Source organism: Saccoglossus kowalevskii, chromosome 9 (assembly GCF_978046115.1).
Source record: "Saccoglossus kowalevskii chromosome 9, keSacKowa6.1, whole genome shotgun sequence".
Lineage (NCBI taxonomy): Eukaryota > Metazoa > Hemichordata > Enteropneusta > Harrimaniidae > Saccoglossus > Saccoglossus kowalevskii.
The window spans coordinates 26,008,876-26,021,248 of NC_140649.1; the positions used below are offsets into that span (position 1 = coordinate 26,008,876).

At 34.5% G+C, this 12,373-nt stretch overlaps 1 long non-coding RNA gene across 1 annotated transcript; it reads left to right on the plus strand.

Moving 5' to 3' along the window:
- The first annotated feature begins 317 nt into the window (after nucleotides 1–317).
- On the plus strand, nucleotides 318–8,086 carry LOC144342845 (uncharacterized). Its single transcript, XR_013418835.1, has 3 exons — nucleotides 318–405; nucleotides 3,431–3,569; nucleotides 8,018–8,086. It is a non-coding gene; the product is annotated as an uncharacterized LOC144342845 (long non-coding RNA).
- The last annotated feature ends 4,287 nt before the right edge of the window (nucleotides 8,087–12,373 follow it).

Below are 12,373 nucleotides of genomic sequence, written 5' to 3' on the forward strand. Positions count from 1 at the left end.
GCATTTTTCTGTTCACAGTCAAATTTAGAAGGCATGCTATTTTCCATGACAATGTAAATAGTGAAAAATTTACGGTATTAGTAGACGATTGTTTTTTTTCTTATGTTTATTTTTAATTGTATTTAAAACAGTACACGTCGTATTTTCATATACCTTTTAATAAAGTTTCGGCACAGATGGGAAAAGCGCCGTCTTTGCAGCATTACATTGCTTCAGGTGGGAACCAGCGTTGTGTCGAAGCGTGTAGAGAGGGCGCCGACCTGCCGCGTCAATGGAACCAGCCAACACTTTGAGCCAATCAGAGTGCATGTACCATAACCTGATATAAATCCTTCAGCTGTCAACGTCGTTCAGCAAATGCGGTCTCATCGAAGCACGAAATTTCGCCCAGAAGCAAAAAATTGGGTAAGATTTTACAAAGGTACAATTTCTTTCATAAAATGACGAGTTCCATTGTAAGAACTTAATCGAAAACTTTCATTGTTTTTCATATTCCCATCAGAAGTTGCTGTCGGTCGCACACCACTAAATTGTTTACCGGTGACTTATGAAATTGACTTGATTCATATAATTTGTGACGGTTTTTTTTGGGGGGGGGGTGAAAACTGCTCATATAATAAACAACTCATGTAAAAAATGAGCTATATTCTGATTTCTGAGAATATTCACATTTTTAGGAAGATTATCTGAAAGGAATATCAATATTCTTGTTTTAGCTGTCTTGTAATGGGACTGAAGGTACTGTTGGCAAATTACTATAATTTTGTTAATCATATTAACAATAAAGAGTATCGTGAGCAGAATTTAATCATTTGGCAATAAATTATTGATCTTGTTGAAATTTATCAGGTACTGGTGTAAGTATATTTATCCATTGTTTGATGTGTTATATAGCCTGACATTGACAAGGTTGCGTGAGTTGTGGAGTTCCAAACCTAACACACGCCTGACAGAGCGATACAGTTTTTCACCTTCTTCACGATTTTTTGTCGGTACCAATCACATTGCAGGAACGTCAGATAGTGACAACCATGAAAAAGTAACCATTCACGGCAAGAGTTTATTTTGTTGTTGACATAATGTGTGATAAGGTGCTGGCAAATTTCCGCCCTATGTTTATCATCTTGTTGAAAACAGGCTATGATTTTTGCTGACAATGCAAACACGGCTTTAATTGACGGTATTACCATGACCACCAAAATGAATACTAGTATTCATTGAAACTCATTGCAAAAAGGCGTGAACTTCCAAACTCGCAGTATTGATCTTGCCAGAGACATACTTTATTCTGTCAGGTGTTATTGGGGTATGATGTTGTTCTGCTGGTGAGGGCATCACTCACACCTACTTGTCAGGCTACATGATATATTGTATTTATTAAACAAGTGTAGTAATTTTCATAGTGAGAAAGTGACATGAAAATTACTACTGTAAAATATGTATTAGAAGCCGCGGCTTCTATTAAAATGGTACAATGCAACAGAGGAGATGCGGCTTCTATTAGAGAATCTACACATTTGAGAAATGGTGAATTTTTGGTTCTCAATTGTTCCAAAAAAATGTGTGCGGCTTCTATTAGAGATGTTGCTTCTAATACAGATTTTACGGTAAATGAATTTAATAAATGCGATATTACACAGTCACAAATTTTAATATACTGTTTGTCTATTCTATCATTTACACACATCAAAACCATTTCTTCAATGTGCTTGCAACAATTTATGAACTGTGATTAAACAAACTTTATTTATTGTTATAGAGACACATTGGCAATCATTTAGCTAAATTGTGATCTAGTGTTCAATCAGCGACTTCATGCATCTTAACAGAAGAGCAATGGTTCAGTGGAGAAAATCACAATTATCACAGTTCTGTATGCAAACACTGCCACTGTCACATGTCTTGTTTGTCTAAAAAATGCAATGCAATGCTTTGAATTGGCTCATTTCTCGCTTCTCCTCTGGAGTGACAAGGCTCTTCTATGGCTCTGATTTAATAATAATAATAATAATATTTATTTACCCAATAATAATAACAATAAGAAACATGAAAAATAATAGCAAAAGTAAGCCACACACACAAAAAAAAATACAGAGAAACCCAATTGGTAAGAAAAAATATATATATTAGGTAAAAAGGAAATCAGAAAATAGCTTACTGCTAGTCTAGTCTGATTTTCAATATACACTGGAATTAAATTATAATGTATAAAGCAGAGAGCCAAAAATAAGTGTATTAGATAAACTAACCAAATTAATAAACAACTAAATAAATGAATATGTAAATTAATACAAATGAGTGATAAATAAACATATATCTAATTACTTAATAAATGAACAAATATGTCTGTATGGCATCACGCTTTGCTGACACCACCACCATTTTCAGGGCAACAAGACTAGGAGCAGCTATTCTTGCACTGCTATGGCCCTTTAATTACAAGTTCCGAAAAGTCAAAAGACGCTGGTAGACATGCAACCCGGAAGAAGTCAGCAGCATATTTTAAACAGTAGTTAGCAGAGTGAGGGCAGCTAGAACTATTTATGACAGCTGAGAAACGTGGAATTCCAGTTGAAAAAGATGATTTTTCAGAGAAAATGGACTGAAATAGAGATGGTACATGTGTGTTTCAAGGAGTAAAATATGGTAGTGACATAGTTTTTCAACTCCCAAAATACCTGTCTTACCTTCCAGTTTGTTGACCCCCGGTCACACAATATACTCAAGCGCACAAACGATGAGCCCGCTATCAGTTCGGGAACCCAGCAGTAGAGCAAGAGAAGCTTTTAGGATTCAAAGAAATAGTTGCATAGCAGTGCATCTATTTTGTTGTACAGTTATGGCACTGAAAGTGATCCTTGTCATGAGACACTTTTGGTAGTAATACAACAGTCAAGGCAGCTTGGTTTTCACGGCTCTAAGGGGATAAAGCAACTGAATTTTCAGTTTAGTATATGCAATTATAGGTGATGCACAATACATTACATATATTGATTGCTGCAATTTCACAATCAAAGTATTTCAAGAGTCAAAATATGTAACTTTTGGTCAAAAGACTAGGATGAAAATGATATTTTTTCAATGTTTAAGCTTTGTATTAACTGATTTAATTCAAACTTGGAATATATACTCTGTATTATGCGACATTGCTTCAAGGGATGGTTTGTGGTTCAAGCACATTTCGCGGTATTGTTTGTTTGTTTTTTGAGTAAAATTAAGGGTTCATTTCGAGAAATATTAAAGAATATAAGAAAAAAGTGCAGAAAAAAATCAGGTGAATTTGTGATGATAAAAAAGAACTGGTGGTGAAACACTTAAATTATACCATTCAGTATGTCACATAGCAACAATAATTTAAAATTATTATCTGAGAATGCAACTTTGGGCTTTGTGTATATGTACCGGTAAATTATAATTTCTTCTCTCAAAGGTGAAATCACTGGAGATTTGCACAATTACAAAATAGAAATGGCAAGTAGTACACATAGCAATGGAAATAATTTCCAGATGGTACCTGGTGATGAATATATGCCACATGAGCCTGAGCGTCCTGATGCCATTGAACAAAGGTAAATTCTTCAACTGAAGCAAATCTGATGTGCATTCCTATAATTCATGTGTTCAACTGTCAGTGACAACAAAGTGATTGTGTGATGTAAATGAGTGGCTTGAACACCGTTTACAGCATCTACTAAAAACAATTGTCACTGATAAAAAAAAAAATTGCAATTTCAGGATTTTTTAGCATTTGTGAAGACAAAATTCACTGAAGCTCCATGTCATAAAACCTAGAGAGATTTTCATGGTACAAAATTTCATGGTTGTCATTCAGTAATACTTTGGGGGGGGGGGGGGTATTTTCCTATATTTTTGATGATGACTTCAGAAACAAGTTGTTTGTTTGAAACGCACAACTCTGATAATCATTTTGACATCAAAAAAGTTTTCATCAATAGAGGGCGCTACTTACAGGAATAGTGTATTGCAATATTTTTGTTGATGTGAAATTGAACAATGGGAATGACAACAATGAATATAGATTTTCACATCATTTGACAGCTTCATACAATTATGGGATTCACAAGATTATATTTTCAAAATCATACATTTTAGGAGCACAGGTATCTCCAAATATTCATTGCAGATAGCACTATACATTAAAAAGATTCATGTGAGGAAGTTAAAGATTACCAACTTACTTTCCTCAACAAAAGTGCTTATAACAGGATTTTAGGTTGAATGTTATTTTCTTTCTAAAAAAAGTTATGAAAAATTGTGTGTCACGGTAGCTTGATCAAAAAAATTTATTAAAAAAGGATGTCATTGATTTTGTTTGTATGGTAACAAGGAAGAAAGTTGCACTGATACTAGTAGTATACAGTATATAGTAATAGTAAATATATGTGCTGATGTAGGTAAGTTATGCAGAAAAATTGGATTAATAAGCAGGGTCTATTTTGCAATATATTTTTGCAATTAAAATAATTTTTGGAACATTTTGCAGACTTATGGATAAGGTTCCGCCCATCCTAGAAGTTCCTCGATTTCTCCCAAAATTGTTACATGATCATGATCAGTGGTATACATGTGTCCCAGATTTTGTTTTTCTGTTCAGATATAATGTGGCCAACTGGTAATCATATATGGTTTTATAAGTGTAGAGCATTATTTTCAAGTTGTGCTGGCTGCTTCTGATCAAACTTAAAATATGGTTACAGCCATTCTGAGAATTATTTGGACAGTCAGTTAGCAATATATCTTGGAACTTTGCAAAACATATGGGTCTTTTCCAATCTAGACTTGATGGCGCCCTTGTATTGGCACGCCCACAATTGGAATCATTCCATTATCTTGCAAGATGCGGGTAAAACGCTGTTTTCAAAACGACATGCGTTGGTTACCATATATTAACAGGTTATATGTTGCATATGCATTCAAAGTGTTATTTTAAATTGTTATAACCATCTGGGTCCACCTGACATAGCGCAATTTACAAATCAACTCCCGAATGTTGAGTAACCCCAGGTATTAATGGACTCGTCGGTGGCGCAAAGGCTCAAAGTGAAGTTTCTTAGCAGGACGCGCTGCAGTTTCGCGACAGTTTTTGGCCAAACTAAAAGTTGTTTTTACATTACTGGTGCATTATGTATCAAATTCAGATTGTATACAGAGGTGGGAGAGTACGCCAGGGATACACAGACGGAAAACTCGATTATAACGGTTTGATGGACTTTGTCAAATCAAAAGTGCCTTCCTTGATCGAATCACTTTTACAACTGCAGTTTGAAAATGATGGGGTATAACAACCGTTATTATGTCCAGTCCATTTTTGGTACAACTGACTAAAATGAGCAAGGGGTTGACATTTTTCGACAGATTTAAGCAACACCCAACTTGTGATTTTCAAAATTACTGAAAATAATTACAATATAATTATAAAAAATAAAGAATGGCTGCTGTAAACGCATGCTAGATAATACTTGCAATTCACCAAGCCGACAAGCCCTATGAAATAGTAATCCCAAACCACGCGCCCGTCACTCATGTGGTGCCAACAAGTCTAGATTGGGCAAAGACCAAAGTGTTTTGCAAAGCTGCAAGTCAATTTGCTAACTGACTGTCCGAATAATTCTCAGAACGGCTGTAACAACGTTTGGTGTGTTGAAGAACATCTATTATATTTTCAAAATTGGCTGACTAGTCGCCATTTTGTTTGTCAAAAATTGACAGTCAACAAGTGCGTATGTTGTGGTTCTGTCTCTCCATCTGTGCAGCAAATTTGTGAACTTGATATCTCAAGAATCAGTCATCAGAATCAGATGAAACTGAGCAGTCATGTTCTAAGGATATAGGCAAAATCTGAATATATTGGTACATACTGAATATGCATACTAAAGAAAATGTACTATTTGTTATTTTGTTTACTTTTTCCTTTCAAAGAAGGACTTTTAAATTTTTCCATTGCATTTTTTTTTTCAAATTTAAACATCATTATTTCTGTTCATATCAGCCACTCTGTAGCAAATTGATCTGATGAATTATATCCAGGCATAATTTGTTAATTCTTCCACTGATCTACATCTACACAACAGGGGAACACTTCTAGAATCTAGAATAGTTGCTTATAACTTAAAAACACAAAGTCAATTCAGATTATTTTGGTACAGCGGCGGTATATTACTCCACGAAGATGCAAGTTGATTTTTATCAAGTTTCTATGCACTATGGCTGAACAGCAGTCATTTTGTTTGACGAATTTTTGTCTTTTGCAAAATTCTATTTATATCTCAAATACATATTACTGGTAATTATTAGTCTAATTATGTCCAAGCTTAGATAACAGATGATTGTGTTCTAGCACATCAATGAAATGATGATGATTTTGTCACAATCCAATTCAAAAATTTGTTGAATTATTTAATTATTTGGGTCACAAAATTACTCCTGATCTTAAAGACGATATTGAAATTGATCACCAGAGACATTTTTTTTGTGTTCGTGCTAATCTGTTCCTGCGAAAATTTGTGAATTGTAACACTGAAGTTAAGCATTTGTTATTTAAAATTTACTGTTTTACTAGTTTTTATTGCTGTCAGTTTTGGTGTTGGTTTTGAAAGGCTACACTTAGTGCCATGAGGGTTTTCCTATTAAGAAAATTTGTTGGATTTGTCAGTACAGTGTGTGTTGCTAATCAAACACACAGATTTCCTTGTCTTAATAGAAAGCTAGTATCGTTATTAACTCAACGTGTTTATACCTCTACTAATGGAATTTTCTCTGTAATACCGGTATATAATTATAGTGACATACGTTGGAAGTCACAGTTGGTGCAGTACTGGAATAACTTGATTTTTTGATTTTGTTTATTATCACTCTATTTCTTTTTCTCTTATGCATGATTTGAGAGCTCTAACTAACTCCCAACAGCATTAGACTATTTGGAGTACTGGAAGTCATGCAACACATTACCACCAAGATCATTTAGTGTGTTAACATTTCTGTAGTACAAAATATCTCCAGTCAGTTTTGTTCTCTTTGACTAATGTATAATTCATAGTGTCTTAATTGGGATTAGGCTTGGGAACTGTGGTGCCTCATGAAGCTGTACTTTTAAAGTAGAATCCTACTCATAAATGAAAATACCTAGAATTTATTCATTTTGCATTAAACTGTACTCCCGGGCAATATAAGAATATTGACTTAAAAAAAGTTTGGGGTCACCGGCCTTTTTTTCGACAAATTGATGGTTGTATTTTAGTGAAAAATCATCATTTTTGCACTATTATCATGCTTTTACCATAGGTTCCTATGGCAGAAATATTATACAATATCTCAAATTGTAGCCTGGTGACATAGGCTGAAAAAAATCATATATTGTTAATGATAGAGTACTTTTTGTTGTTCTGAATTATTTAAAAAATCTGGGTTTTAAAATTGTCAAAAAATGCAATTTTTCTTTTACATTGTGTTCTATGGAATTGTTCTAAAAATAGCGATTTTCAAAAAATATAAGGACACGTTTCGCAAAAAGCTGAAAGTGGGGGGAGTCGTCACATGTGTCAGATGGCCATAGCGTGTCATTGTTTACAAACAAGCGTCTACCCATGAGCCTTTCCGTTTTTAGCGAGCATTGTTATCGCCGCTTGGGACTCAATTCCCACACATGCGCAGGTGCTGACCCTCTGGCTTTAACTGTAACACACAAAATAATGCTATTTCATTGTACCATAGGACATGAGCTTTATGATTGTACTTAATAAACTAATGAACATTGTCATGCGATTTATGACCAATTTTGTCAAAAATTATGAGTAGGCTTCTACCTTAATAAAGACTTTTCTTTATTAGTTACCCATGCACATGTTAGTGACAGGTGTATTTATGGACAAAAAAGGTTCAGATGCCTCTGTGAAGTATTCAATACATACATACATGTTTGCAAGTTTATATGCACAGCCACTTTAGAGATGTGTGCTCTGTTTATACGATAATTGTGTCTAATTTATTTATTATACAGTGGTCCAACAGAATGTGCAACTATAGTTAAATCTAGTGAGAATATACCTGCAAATCCATGGACAAGAGAAATGTTGCAAGCTGCAGCTCAGAATTTAATAGATGATATTAATGCCAAAAGAAAGAGAGATACCACATTGTTGAGTGATTTCAAGAAAAATATGGAATTACAGGTAAGAATTTGTAGTATAAATTCTGAAAACTGTTAGCTGCATGCATATTTACGTTGATTGCGTGATTAGTTTTACCATTACAATTTTTTCTGGATTTGTAAATATTATTTCATACAGTTCTTTGTGTTTCCATATCTTGGAGAGGGAAGGAGGTGACATTGTGTTTGTCCACTGGAACGCTGTTAATTTCAAGATTATTTCTGCAGGTGTACTGTTCAAATTCTTGTAATTTTGTTTTCTGAGAGTTGTTTTTTTATGCATTTTCATTTATTATGCACTGCATTAGTTTTTTGTAATCTTCAAAGAAAGAATTCAAAAAAGTCATGCTTTTGTCCAGTCCGTTCATGCTTTCAAGTTCCTTTAGTTTTTTTTTTTCCTATATGTCAGTGAGCTGTGCTTCATTGTCACTTGACGCCATCTTAGAGGTTTCCATATTCACGTTATCTGGTTGTTATCACAGACTTGCACAAAGCAAGATTGCTTTGGCATAATGTAGCACCCCCTGATATTCCAAAGCCAATACCTTCATGATAGAAGCGATATATATTTGGAGATTGGCAATACTGTGGCTATAATCTGTGAAAAAAACTGGTATGGCTGTTGACAGGTCAAAAGAACCCTTAAGTGCAAATATTATATAATAAGAACATGACATAGAATATTTACATTTAATCTCCCGCTATTCTGAAGAGTATGACATTATCATGTAAGAGTGCACCACTGTCCTACATTAACTTTTCATAGTCAGGAGAAACTGCTTGTTTTGGTTTTGGATTGTAACCTTAGTTCAGCCTAGAACTTGCCAACTACAAACAAAGTTAGGATTGTGCTCGTCTAAAATGTTGAGGTTGTAACCACCGCAGTCATCTCTCAAATGTCTTAATTAGCCACATGTAAATTAATACTGTAGTGTATTTGGTGACTATTTGTCTCTATTTAGCTTTCCAACTACCAACATCCACAAATTTAGTTCTTCTGCACTAACCTCGTTCAACTAAATAGGAACTATATATTTTATTTCAAATTTCTGTTTACTGCCCATATGACCCAATCAGCACCTGCCCATTTTGTATTTGCACGTTTCTGGGTTGTCACTTGTTCTTCATGGATTTTAATCAAATTGCGCCAAACCTAACATAATCTTGTAGAATGAAAAATCATCAGTTTCAATGAGATTCACTGTACAACACAAGCAGCTTTGGTAATATTCTGAGTAAATAAAATATTGAGCATGTGACTGTAAGTCAATCAGTTTGTCGATACCATAATGTTTTTCAATCAAAATTTTTTTGCATATTGTATCCACTAAATTATACACTAAACAACAAAAACAAAGGCCGGTCATGTGTAGTACATTCATGCAAAATAAGCAACAAAATAAGCAGAGCTTTTATAGCATGTGCCATTTAAAAATAGGGTTGTGTGGTTTGATTCTGGAACACAAAAATCGTGTATTAAATGTTTACAAACATAATTGCTCAGTGAAGATTTTGGTCATGGCATTTTATCTTAAGTTGGTCACAACGAACCAGCATTAAAAATAATTTATATTTTTTTAAATTAAGATTTATAAACTCAAAAATCTGTCTTATTCAAATCCAAAGAAATTGACTTGACCAGTTGTAGGCAAGTATGTTCTCCATATTCTGGTAATTGCTCGCTCATCAGATCATTGAAATTAGAATGTCACTGCACATGCTCCTACCATGTGTATACATAACTGTTGTTACCAAACGCTTCAGCATGGTATTAAGAGTTTGTTTTCAGGGGTGGGTGATACCAAGGTGGAAAATGGATGCACATATGGGGTTAATTCCTGGAATTGCAATATAGAAGGTTCAGGCTGAAATACAATATATAGTGTTTTCATGTTTCGTCTGATATTTCTGTGGTATTCTGCTGCTGTAAATAATGCACGATTTGTTCCAAAATTCAGTGTGTTGTGTGCATTCCAGGGTTATTCGTTTTTTGCTGAAAACACCCCTATATTTTAATGGCAGAGTCGAATAGTTTCACTCCCACTGGGAAATCTGCATTGTTGCTTGAATGAGAGCTAATTAAACACATTTTTCAGACCAGCGAAAGAGTATGCAACAGCCAATTTTTTGGTAAGCATGCCATGCAACTGCGGTACTCCACTGACAGGATGACTTTCGGGGCTTGTGATGTTGCTTGCTAGCCGTGGATTGAATGAATCATTTGGCGTTGGTAATCTTTATTTGGATGACTTTCGGCGCTTGTGATGTTGCTTGCTAGCCGTGGATTGAATGAATCATTTGGCGTTGGTAATCTTTATTTGGAACTGGGTAACGCCGCAATGTCGGCAGCAGAAACCTCCTGGTACTCCTGGTTGATGGTTGCGCCTCCATGGCAATTGTTAATTTTACTGCGGGGGGATCTTCCGAGAGCCCTTCAGGGTTTATAAAACTCAGTTTCCAGGTGGTCAACATACATCAATTTCTCTCAATCGTAGTATTCCATGTGAGGTACACCTAATGTGCTAAAAATGTCGCTTTGAACGATTAGAACTGGATGAAAATAGCAGACGAAAATAAAAATATTTCTGTTGCCAATGGAAACAAGCCGGTAGCTGGATTTGCATATGGGGTGTGGAAAATACTGATTTTGATTTCAGGGACGAATCAAAATAAACTGCAGTACATATGTACTAATGTGGAATACTTCATTTTCACTGAGAAAAATTTTCCGCTAAAATAAATTCCAATGAAAATGCCATTTCCCTCATACTCTATTGAGACTTGACACAGCACAGTGAAAATTAGTTCCACACGTAATGCTTTTCAGCGAAAATAAATTAAGTGAAATTCTATGAGACTTCATGAGAGTTGGAAATGAACAAAATATATGACACCTATCCCTACCCCTCCATATACATTACACCCCCAAAACATCCTTTCACCAGTGTATTCTATTTGACTTGAAATAAACAAATTATATGACAACAAACATAATTATAATTTCAGCCTCTAGTTCAGCACTGATTAAATAAACTACCTTGTTATTATGCCAACTTGAAGTTATTCATTGCCTACACCAGTGACTTCAAAGTCCATGTTTCAATCCCAGGAATTTTACTTGCTATTAATTGCATGGGAGTGCCAGTCTTTTATTTTCTATTGTAATGTCAATTACAATTACAATGTCGATTACTGGGAACATGAAGCTGTAACCACAGACCGTCTAGGTGCTGTAACTAAATCCTGGTAAAGTAAGCACCGGTTAGGCAACCTTGAACTATGCATGTGAAGCCAGCTGAGAGGTATATCTAATCCTATAGATTTCTCATTGTTTGGTAACTATTTGCTGCAAATCAACAAAAATCAATATAAAAATTTTACCCTCACAGCTTCTACAGGTTACTTGTAATGTATATGCCTTAACTGACTTCATTGTAACACTTCACATGAGTAAGCACTGTTGTAAACTGCATATCTAATTATTTTCTGATAATATTTATTGTCTTTAAGATTGAAAAGTCTTGCGGCACATTGGAACAAGCTATGTATCAGTCATATGAGCATAATGGTAAACAAATTGAAGGGAAACTACAGGAATTATTTGCTACTCTGGAGAGAATTTCCAACTTAGAAACTGAATTGCAGCAATTTAAACATGCACTTAGTGTGTTGTATAAGGACATTCATATGGACAATCAGCCTTTAAAGGGATAATTACATGTATTCTAAAAAATAAGGTAGCAACACTTTTATGAGTACCTTTTTGCCTTTCTGGCCTATACCTGTGAATATTCACCTTCAGTTTAATTCTTTCTTTGATTATGAGTAAATATATGGTAATTCCAAATTATGGCATTGTAAAGTAATACAGATTAAGGGTGAACTTTTGTGAATCCACGTGCCTTGGAAAAAAAAATTTAAATTTAGCAAATGAAATTTGAACCATAAATTGCACCAAACCACTTACTACAGTGAGTTTGTGTTTTGTTTTCAATTTTTTAACAAATGATTATATGCAAATCATTGTGGCTGAATAATGAGTTTTAATATACATGCGTCTACTCGTCCTCAGCCATGCATATACCAATTTTATTCAAATTTTGTGCACATGTAATGTACTATGTATTACATAGATACATAGTGTCTTTAGGGGTCAAAATATGTAATTTTTTGGTGTGAAATAGAGTGAAAATGCCATGCTTAACA